Here is an 11,253-nt window from a genome sequence, read left to right on the forward strand (position 1 = left end):
TTCTTGTTCTTCATTTAATCAGGGCACTGGATTTGGTCCTATTTCAGTTCCTTTTGTACAATGTGAATATATATATATATATATATATATATATATATATATATATATATATATATATATATATATATATATATATATATATATTAGAAATATATATTAGACACAAAGGCTTATTGATAACTGGTTGTAAAATTCCTAACACACATTAAAGTGCAATCATTATTGAAAGTTCCAGCCTCTTGCAGATAATGCTTCTTTCTGAGAATTTTTTTCTACTTCCTGTTTTGGTACTTCATTAGATGATGTACCATGACAAAAATCAGAATGCCTTTGAGATATTGTGATTCTGCCAAGCAAATGAAGTAGAATACCAAGGCTGTGCCACCTCAGGGGTGATGGGTGACAAGAACAGGAATTCCGCCTACCAACCCTAAACTGGGAAATTCCTGGATATCTGGGGGTAGAGCCTGGGGAGGGTGAGTTTTTTGGGGGAGGAGGGCCCTCAGAAGGGTATAATGCCACAGAGTCTACCCTTCAAAGCAACCATTTTCTCCAAAACCAGAGGAATTGTGTAATCTGGACATCAGTTATAATTCTGGGAGATCTCTAAACCCCACCTGGAGGCTAACATCCTTAGTAGCAGATCTGATCACAAGAGAAGGCCCATAGAAAGGCAGATTAAATACATCCAGCTATAACTTCACCTGAGGAATTTGGATTGTTGATGCTGGTGTTTTGACTCACATACCCTCCCTATGACTTCTGTCTGCATTTCCATGGGGACCAAAACAATATATGCCTCATCTGTTTATTTGCACATGCAAATTCATCCTGCTGCATTACCCAACCAACCTGGTGCTTCTGGCAGGCAGTCATGCTGTAGTGAACAAAGCCATAGCAGGGGTAGGGCAGGGGAAAGAGGACTGCTCTTCTAGATCCTGTCACTCAAAGGCTGCATATACCTTGTGAAAATGATATGGAGAGGGAAAGAAGTCCTTGATTCTAAAGGGAATGGTGCAGGGGCTCAAGCTCATCTGGAAGTCAGCACCATCTGTCTATATTAATGCCTGGAGGATGTCACTAGCTGGTGAAAAAAGCCCTCTGCATATTGTTCTTTTCTATTGGTACATCATAGATTCCTAAACTCTGTCTGCAAAAACAAAATACTGGTTTGCATTTACTAAATCAAAAGAACATAAGTAATGGACAGGGCTGGTGCCAGGCTTTTTGGCACCCCCGGTGACAGGAGCTGTTCTGCAGCTTGCCCCCCTCCAAGCCCTGCTGGGGAAACATGCTTGTTGCACCCTTGGTCTGGAAACCTGCCTGGCCTGGCTCTGCTCTGGGGCACTGAGTGCCTCTTTCTGAGCGTCACTGCCTCCCCCACTCTGCCACATGATTTGGGAGGCTCTTGGCCTCTCCCCAGGAGTTTTCTGGGGGCTCCCAAATGGTGAGGAGGAGGAGTGCCTCTCTCCTGGGGCAGTCATAGCAGTCTCCCCCGCTCCCCTGACCATCTTTCAGCCGACCTGCTGCAGGCCTTTGGGACTATCATGTAGGGGGGAATAGAGCGGGTCCCGCGTGGATCTGGTCACATCTCCCAGAGCCGATGCTAGGACCCAGGCTAACTTTTAGGCTGGCAAAGTCCCCTTAGGCAGAGCGGAAAAGGGATAAAATGGGAGGAGAAATCTTGAGGGTTTTTTTAAAAAAATGATGAAATAATTTAGATATGCCTGATTTCCTCATCCATATTCTTCCTCCCCCACAGACAGGCACACTTGTGCTATTAGAAAGAAATCACTTCCAATGTATAAACACACACATGTATTTCCCCCCTTCTCATCAAATACAGACCTACATATCCAATCAGATGGCAAAGGCAAAGGAAAGATTAACTGGTCAGCACTTTTGGTGAATAGAGATGGAGGGCAGTGGCGAGAACGGGAGAGCCAAGGGGAGGAAGGGAGGGAGGGAGGGGGCTGCGAAGCCAGAGAGAATGAGTGGGACTGTTACAAAAACCAGAACCTCCCACAGGAGCATCCCAGGTCAGGGGCACCTGGGCTTTTATTGGACTGCCTGATCCACCCACCTCTCTATCACCTCCTGCCCCTCTCCCCACCCCCCGCACCATAAATTCTCCCAGGATTTGGATCAGCATTTTCAAAATCCAATAAGCCTCCCATTTCATAGACTGAGGGGAAGAGGAGAGAAAAGCCACTACTTCTCAGGTGCCACTGCTGAAAGGGAGCCACTGCTTGGCACTTCACAAGGGCAAGTGTGTTAGGGGCAGGAGGCATCAGCATTTCTTGGGCAGGTGGGCACTGCCAGCATGGTGCTTGCAGCTTTCCTGGTGGCACCAAGGGTCAATTTCATATCAGTGGTCAGTGTTGTATGCAGGGAGGGGGCACCCACTGACCCTGTGGCCAGATGGTGCCCTAGTCAGTGGGCTACCTGGCTGACTCCCTAGTACCAGCCCTGGTTATGGAAGGGTAGATTTTGGTTGAATTACAAGAAGCCTGAGGAAAACAGTCTCACAAGGGAACCAATTGCTGGGGCAGTTGTGGGAGGCAGATCCTCTCTTGCTGGAGGTTTTCAAATAGAGGCTGGATAGCTACTCATGTTCTAGCTTTGGATTTGCTCCATTGAGCAGCAGATTAGACTAGGTGGCCTATCAGGCCCTACCAATAGCCCTGGAACCTCACTAGGCAATGACTGAACACATGGAGAAGGAGAGCCAGCATGAATATACTGGGCATGGTTCTGTGTGATCATTGATTCATAAACACAGTGCCAGTGCATGGTGGAAAGGTCCACCTGTATGCTCCCTCTCCATGTTTGGCAACATTTGGGAAAAAGCACTGCTGGTCATAGGGAGGGAGTGTAGGTGCAAACACTTCCTCTACATGTTGGCACCATGCAGGTAATTGTGTGGGGGTGGGGCCCATGCACTCCTGCCTGCTGTCCCTTCACATGTATTCAGTCAGCACTCAGAGGGGTTGTGCATAGAGAGTTTATGACACCAAGGCATTCCATCCAATTCATGGACACATGCCTACTTGCCATTCCATGGAAAAATGAACTATGACTGCAACTGGCAGGTAATGTACATGACTGCAGTGACACTTTTTCAGCCATCAAGGATTATAAGAATCACTGCTGGATGAACTAATGACTTACATGCTCCATTTGTCCATAAAATAATATAATTCAGAAGAAATCTGAAACTGTTTGCATGTAAGAGAAGAGTCCTGCAGAAACTGGCCCAGAGTTACTTCCTGTAAGGGCCTGCTATTTGGGAACAAGCAGGTAAATAGCTGAGGTGTTAGGAAAGCCTTCTGAATGTGACACAGGATGCACTCTTACCCCTCCTCTTGCTTCTCTGTTTTTATATTACCCTTTCTGAGCCCCGGAACTGACAATGAAGAGAATAGTCTTATTTCTTGGCATTCCACACCCAGAAATGACGCAACAGGAAAACTCCATAGACTGTAGCCAGAGCATAGCCAAACAATGACCCTCCCCAGAGACAACAATGCCCCATTGTCATGCATGGCCTTTTCAGTCTTTTCCATTGTGGTGCCTGAGAAGCAGCAGTTAAGGAAGGCAAAGCCACTTCCTCCCCCTGCTGCCTCAGGGCACATCCTGCTTGGCTGGGAGGGCAGTCTTGGGGAGGCAGCTTGGTCTAATAATGGGGCTGGAGAGCCCCCAGGATGCAAAAGTTGTGCTTAGAAAGGGATGAATGGGACTGTGGCCCATTTCTGCATTGTTTTTGCTTCAGAACACAATAAGACGTTACTTCTGTGGGTCCTGCTTGAATTTATGCCACAGGGCAACAGGAAAATTCTGGAGAATCAGGTATACTTCTCTGTGGCGGGTATGCAATAATTAGCAAGGCAATGTGCAGTTGGGTACACAAAAGAGAAAGATGGTGAGACGGATTATGGAGAAGTAGATAAGAACATTCAAACCAAATGGACCAGAATAAGGTAAATCGATCATGACTAGGAAGACTAGCCCATGCTTCTGAAGTTCAGCTGTTGATACAAAACTTTTTTGTAAAGGCAGAGATGTCCTGAATTCGACATACAACTAATCTGCAGCTAAAGACACACATCAACAAGCAGGTACTACATGATACAAGGAAACAAAACTGGTGTAGTGATTAGAGTCTCAGACTACAGCCATGAACATGCAAAACAGAGCTGAAGAATGCAGAGATGGGAAAGAAAGATGGAAAATCTTTCCCTTTTCCAATATCAACTACTGCTGCTTCCAGTATGGCATTTGCAAGACACTTCCAAATGTTAGCTGCTGCTGCAAAATCTTTTCCAAAGATTCTGCTGTCAAAATTCATGAGAGAAATAATGTTATTTAATTCATTTGTACCCCACCTTTATCCTTTATACTGGTAAACCTAATAAGAAATAAGTTTCAAAGTGACATGTTGAAGCTCACATGGAAAGTGTAGATGACTGGGGAAGGCAATGGCAAACCACCCCGTAAAAAGTCTGCTGTGAAAACATTTTAAAAGCAACATCACCCAGAGTCGGAAATGACTAGTGCTTGCACAGGGGACCTTTCCTTTCCTTTATCCCTAATGGGGACCCAAGGTGGCTTTCCTCCTCCTGATCAACCCTCTGAGGTAGGTTGGGCTGAAAGTGTATGACTGACTTGAGGTCCTGCAGTGAGCTTCCACAGAATGAATGGGGATTCAAACCCAGGTTTTCCAGCTACTAGTCTGACTCTTACTACACCACACTGGCTGTCCTTTCTGCTTTGTTTCTGTACCCAGAGAAGAGAGGGTATGGACAGCTGCAGAAAGAAGTCCTGTGGTAGATGCTTTGCCTGAGAGCAAAATGTTCTAAACAGGGAAAGGTAGGATTTGTCTGGGTATTCAGTCCAGCCTCTGCCAGAATGGGAAACAGACTTCTCTCACCACACTTGCTACCTAAAAAAAAGAACAGAAGAAAGTGGAGGTGGGAAACAACAGGAGGGCAAGGAAGGGAAAAAAGAGGCATGTTGCTGTTCTTATGCCTGCTGGAGTGGGTGTGGGGGCAGCAGCAGCTCAGCCTGATTCCTGCGTCTCCTTTCCCCTTAGATTGGGGAGAGACGGTGGCTCAGTGGTAGAGCATCTGCTTGAGAAGCAGAAGGTCCCAGGTTCAATCCCTGGCATCTCCAAAAAAGGGTCCAGGCAAATAGGTGTGAAAAACCTCAGCTTGAGACCCTGGAGAGCCGCTGCCAGTCTGAGTAGACAATACTGACTTTGATGGACCAAAGGTCTGATTCAGCATAAGGCAGCTTCATGTGTTCATATGGAAAGTCCCCTTGTTTGAAATGTGTTATTAACAGGCAAAAAGTGGTTAAGAGTAAGACATAGACCTGAAAATCATGCATCATATCCCCCAACCCATCTATAAAACCTAAATTATCTCTTATCGATATTAGGCAATTGGGTGGTTTCAGCTGTGGTGGTGGACTTTTTAGCTTTCAATACACTTGCACAGCATCGTGTTAGGAATGCACAGGACTATTCATCAAATTTGCAGAAGCCTGAGGAGGAGCCTATCCGAGCAGGAGTTAAAGCTGTGATCCTAAACATAATTACTTGGAAAACAGTTCCACTAGAATCAGTGGGGTTTAAGGACCCAGGCATATGTTAATGCCATAGCCTGAGAGCCATTTTTGGGTGACTTCTGTTAGGGAATTATGTTTCAAATTCTATTTCTTTATCTCAAACAGTGTGATGGATCACTGGATCAAATAATCATTGAGAGGCATTTAACATGAAAAAGTAAAAACTCTGTTATTCTCTATGGAGATTTATTTCCATAGAAAATCAGGGAGAATTGATCCACGGGTATCTGGGGCTTGGTGGGGGGCTGTTTTTTGGTGTAGAGGCACCAAATTTTCAGTATAGCATCTAGTGTCTCTTCCCAAAATACCCACCAAGTTTCAAAAAGATTGGACCAGGGGGTCCAATTCTATGAGCCCCCAAAGAAGGTGCCCCTATCCTTCATTGTTTCCTATGGAAGGAAGGAATTGAAAAGGTGTGCCGTCCCTTTAAATGTGATGGCCAGAACTCCCTTTGGAGTTCAATTATGCTTGTCACAGCCTTGATCTTGGCTCCACCCCCGAAGTCTCCTGGTGCCACCCCCAAAGTCCCCAGATATTTATTGAATTGGACTTGGCAACCCTAAATCAGGCATCGTGTTAACTCTATAATGACTGGAACTTTAGAACAGTGCAAAGGACATACAAAACAGATACATATTCCCAACAATTTCATCCCATGCTCTTACTATCAGATATGAAGGCCTGGCATCATGGGGGCAGAGCTGATCACTCGGGGCTTTCTCACCAGTCATCACCCTAATAGTAAATTTTACTGGTAAACCTAATAAGAAATAAGTTTCAAAATGACATGTTGAAGCTCACATGGAAAACATATAGCTGGAGCACATATCTGCATCTCACAGCCAACGCAAATGACTAGTTCAGTGTGACAAACTGTGGGTATCTGATCTGGAAGAGATACCATTCCTGTTTTAATAGACTGGAATCAAAACACAGAGAGAGGCCAAGCAGAGATATGAAGAAAGGAAACAGTCACGTCAAACATATTATGTAGTCAACACAAATACTTAGATGTCTGGCCATGCGGCATTCTGTGCTATATACACCCATTCATGTGTCTCCAGTTATCTAACACTCTCCATGGAAGTATTCTGTTCTATGCCCTATAGCAGACATATGCTACAAAACAGGGCAGAGTAAAAATATGTTTTACTTAGAGAAAATGGCACAATGTGATAATTTTATTATTGGTGTGGGAGAAAAAAAATCATTTTTCAGTGTGTTAGGAAATTTGGCTGCTTGAAGAAATTTTTCCCAAGCAATCTTTGATTGTAAGTGATGCTAGAACATTTGGCTTGATGTAAATACAGAACTGACAGGCCTTTTGATTCATGACTACCTGATCCCAAATTACAGCAAGTGAGCTTTTACAGCAAGTTACAGTAAGTAAGAGTGATCTTGCTGCAGTGCCATGTTTGATTACATTCCCATTCTTGTACTATATGTTTCGGTGTCCAGCACACAGTGGATTCTTCATTTGAGCTTTCTTGTTAGGTTTTGCTTTGTGCTTACCAAATTTGGAAGCTAAAACACTTTCTAGTCTAATTGGCCAGTAGCTTTTCTTGCTTTGCTTTTTGTTTCCCTGCGCCATCTTTCACTTTATTTCTGTTTTCCTATCCATTTTGCAAGGGCTTTTACATCAAAACACAAAAAGTACTTTAGTAAAGAAGCTAACAACAGCATGATTGATGCAAATTCAATTCATTCAAAAATTGTGCTCTTCTCAGAGGAAAAATGATGCCAAAAGCTTCACAGAAATTGTTAATGTTATGCCAAACGAGACAGGAATTGAGCAGTTAGATTTATCACAAGGGTTAAGCAGGCTTCCAAATGAATTACTAAATTTCCCCCCATTAATATGAGATGACATATTTGCTGTCCTGCCACAGGACTACACTTGTGCATTTTTTATTCAAATCTAATACTAAAGGACTGAAAGTGCTTGATTTGAAGTTTATTAAAATATGAATATGTGCCCTGACCTGGATAGCCCAGGCAAGCCCGAACTCTTTGGATCTTAGAAGCTAAGCAGGGTCAACTCTGGATAGAGGACCTCCTTGAAATACCAAGTCAGGAGGACTAGGGTAGGCTTTATTCAGCCACCTCTCTGAATATCCTCCAGGCCCCCTGTCACCAGAGGTCAACATGATTTCAAGAGTAGACACACAATACAAAACACAAAAAAAGAAGTGTATATGCTGCTTTTCTTAACACACATTCTTATTTATTTAAACAATTTATTAGCTATCTTTTCACTTTATGGAACTCAAGGCAGCTTACAATATAAATAAAATAATCAATCAATAACAAACACGTAGAGCTGACAAGACAACATTTATTAATTGAAATACAATTCACTAAACATCCACTGGACACAAAGCCCCCTGTTTCTTCCTTATACACACTGGCATTACTTAGCTGCTGTAAAAGCCTACCTTTCTGAGGCTCCATCCCACAAATATCTAGGAATTTCCCAACCCAAAGCTGGCAACCCTATTTGATCTCAGCGCTCTTGCTGGACTCAGGAAAAAGTTTCCATTTCAAAAAGTATCAAGTTTGAGTTGATATGAAAGTTCTCTGTGCCAATGATTCTCTGATAGCTCATTCACATATGCATGACACCACTCGATGACAAACTTGTACATATGAGTTAACCCTGGATTGTGTCTAGTACAAGTCAGAATGTTCATTTCTGAACAGCTTTACTATTATATCAAGTAAGAATCTTGCCCAGATATTTACACACACAGCATCCCTAATGTCACTTTCAAGTGCCAGTTCCCACAGTGGATCATGCATCTTATTGGGTGCTTGAAAGATGAAATTTGGATTAACAGACACATCTTATACTAGTTGAAATTGTTCCTTGCAGGTAGGATTCAGAGGGTCGCTTTTGGAGTCCAACTATCACCAGTATGGAAATCACCTTTTGGTATTCTACAAGACTCTGTCTTGTTCTTGATGTTATTCAATCTCTATGTAAAACTTTTAGGAGAAATAATTTGGTTTTGGAGTAGGCTGTCTTCAGATATGTTGATGACTTTTGTTGTTGTTGTTCAGTTGCACAGTCAAGTCTGACTCTTTGCTATCCCATGGACAAAGTCACGTCAGGCCCTCCTGTCTTCCACCATCCTCTGAAGTCTGCTCAAATTCATGTTTGTTACATCAGTAACACTGTCCAGCCATCTCATCTTTTGTCCCCTTCTTCTTTTGCTTTCTGTCTTTCCCAGCATCAGGATCTTTTCCAGTGAGTTTTCCCTTCTCATTTGGTGGCCAAAGTATTTGAGTATATGTTGATGACACCCAGCTCTATAACTTTGTATCCAAATCACCTGGTGATTCTGTAGAGATCTTGAACTGGTGCCTTACTGCTGAGGTCAATTGTGTAAGGCATGGGTCCCCAACCTTTTCCAGTCTATGGGCATCTTGAAAATTCTGATACAGCATGGTGGTTGCAGTCACAAAATGGCTGCCACAGTTTACCTTCAGCCATGCAATAAAGATCCTTGTAGGGTGGTGGCACAGCTAATGAAATCTCAAATGGCCAAACAGACGCCTTGTTGGGCTAAAACCCCACTGCCCCTACCTACATTCTCAAAAACCTTTGGCAGGTGTCAAGAAAGGTGCCATGGCACCCACAGGCACCACATTGGTGCCTTTGGCAGGTGTCAAGAAAGGTGCCATGGCACCCACAGGCACCATGGGTCTAAGGGTTAACAGACTGAAATTGAATCCTGGTAAAATAGAGACAATGTTGGTTGGAAAAACTGAGGTCTTGAAGAACACTACACCCACACTTTTGGACTTTTGAGTCCACCTGACATCTGATTTTGTTAAAAGTGTAGGGGATATACTGGACCTAGACTTATTACTGGAAAAGCAAACCAATGTGGCTGCAAAAAAGGAGGTATATCACCTTCATGTTGCCAGCAGTTGGCTCCCTACCTTGACTTGGGTGATCTAGCCACATGGCTGCATGTGGATACATGGCATGGCTACCTTGAGGCTAGACTAGACGGGGTGAAAAGATGTTCTTTAACGATGCCTTAAAGAACATAAGGCTCCAGGTGAGCCTCAAGGAGGAGGTCATTCCAAAGGTGAGGTGCCACAGAATGCCCCATCTCTAGTTGCAACCTGCCTCCCCTCTGAAGTTGGGGGCACAGAGAACTAGGCTTGGGAGGCAGATCTGAACTGGCAGGCTGGATATTGCAAGAGGAGATGGTCCTTCAGGTACCCTGGCCCCAAACCATTTAGAATCTTAATGGTAAGAATCAGCACTTTTAATTGTGCTTGGAAACAGATGGGTAGCAAATTCAAAGTGCTGGTTATCACAAGGTCTTTCATAATCCAGGTCCCACAATAATTCAGGCAGGGCTTTTTTTCTGGAAAAAAAGATGCCAGAACTCTCAAGAGAGAAATGAAGAAGAAACACATGAGATTCTTTGAAACAATATTATTTTCATGCACTAAGGACTTACCTCTACTTTAAAGCAGTTCCCAAACTTTAGATATGTCACCAACTTCCTCAGTTCTTTTTCGAGTCTTTCTTTTGGTGCCAAATGATGAATAGTGACCTTAAAGCAATCATGTTTAACATACTTTGTTGGATCAAAGACTTGTGCTTCCTCAGTGCCCCTCATGAACTTTTAGACATCTTTTGAGAATTCTTCCACTGAGAGGTTCTGGAACTCCATTCCAGCGCATCGCACCAGAAAAAAAGCCCTGCATTCAGGACTACCTCTCCTAGAATGCTTAATTGCGGCTGCTTTGGTATTTGGTATTTTGTGTGTGTGTGCACCTGTAAGAAATGGCAGCCTCAAGTGACTGACCCATACTGGAGGCCTGGAGGATATTCAGAGAGGTGGCTCTGTCCTCCTGACTGCTGATATTTCAAGGAGGTCTCCCATCCAAGTACTGCCAGAGTCAACTCTACTTAGCTTCCAAGATCTGACAAGATCAGGGATGCCTGGGCTATCCAGGTGAAGGCATATTAATGGATACTTCTGAAGGGTCCTCCATACAATTTGGTAAGATCATCAACTGCCTACTCACATACATTCTATGTGATGTCTCCCATCTTTTGGAATGGCCTGCCTGAGGTTAGAAAAGCTCCCACAGTACTACCATTCCACAAAATGCGCAAAACAGAAATGTTCAGAAGGGCATTCTTGTGATGAAATTGATCTGTAGTAGGATAGAATGTTCCAGAAGGGTGCCTTCATATTGGAGTGCATACTGCATTGCCTTGTACCTTTGTAATCTCACATTCTGCATTGCTTGCACTATACTAACCTGGGCAGTTTGTTAACATTGTCGTTAAATTTTGTATTCCTAGTCCTATGGCATTGGCATTCAATTCTGTATTCCTTGTTCTATTGCAGCATTCATTTGCATTGTTTACTATATATTTTATACAGTATGTTCACATTGTTGTTCCTGTTGTCATTAATTTGGTACTCCTAGTCCTACTGCATTGTTCATTCAGTGTCCTATACTGTATGATTACAATTTTCCTCTTGTTGTAGTAGTTTCTAATCCACCTTGTGTCTCAGTAAGAAAAGCAGGCTATAAATAAACTAAACAAATAAAGAAATTTGAAGGGAAGTGGGTTGTATCTCTGAGAAG

General features: G+C 43.4%; 1 non-coding gene across 1 annotated transcript; it reads left to right on the plus strand.

Moving 5' to 3' along the window:
• The first annotated feature begins 5,105 nt into the window (after window positions 1-5,105).
• TRNAL-GAG (transfer RNA leucine (anticodon GAG)) lies at window positions 5,106-5,172 on the plus strand. Its single transcript has one exon. It is a non-coding gene; the product is annotated as a tRNA-Leu (tRNA).
• The last annotated feature ends 6,081 nt before the right edge of the window (window positions 5,173-11,253 follow it).

The sequence above is a fragment of the Heteronotia binoei genome, chromosome 2 (genome assembly GCF_032191835.1).
Source record: "Heteronotia binoei isolate CCM8104 ecotype False Entrance Well chromosome 2, APGP_CSIRO_Hbin_v1, whole genome shotgun sequence".
In the NCBI taxonomy this organism is placed as follows: Eukaryota; Metazoa; Chordata; class Lepidosauria; order Squamata; family Gekkonidae; genus Heteronotia; species Heteronotia binoei.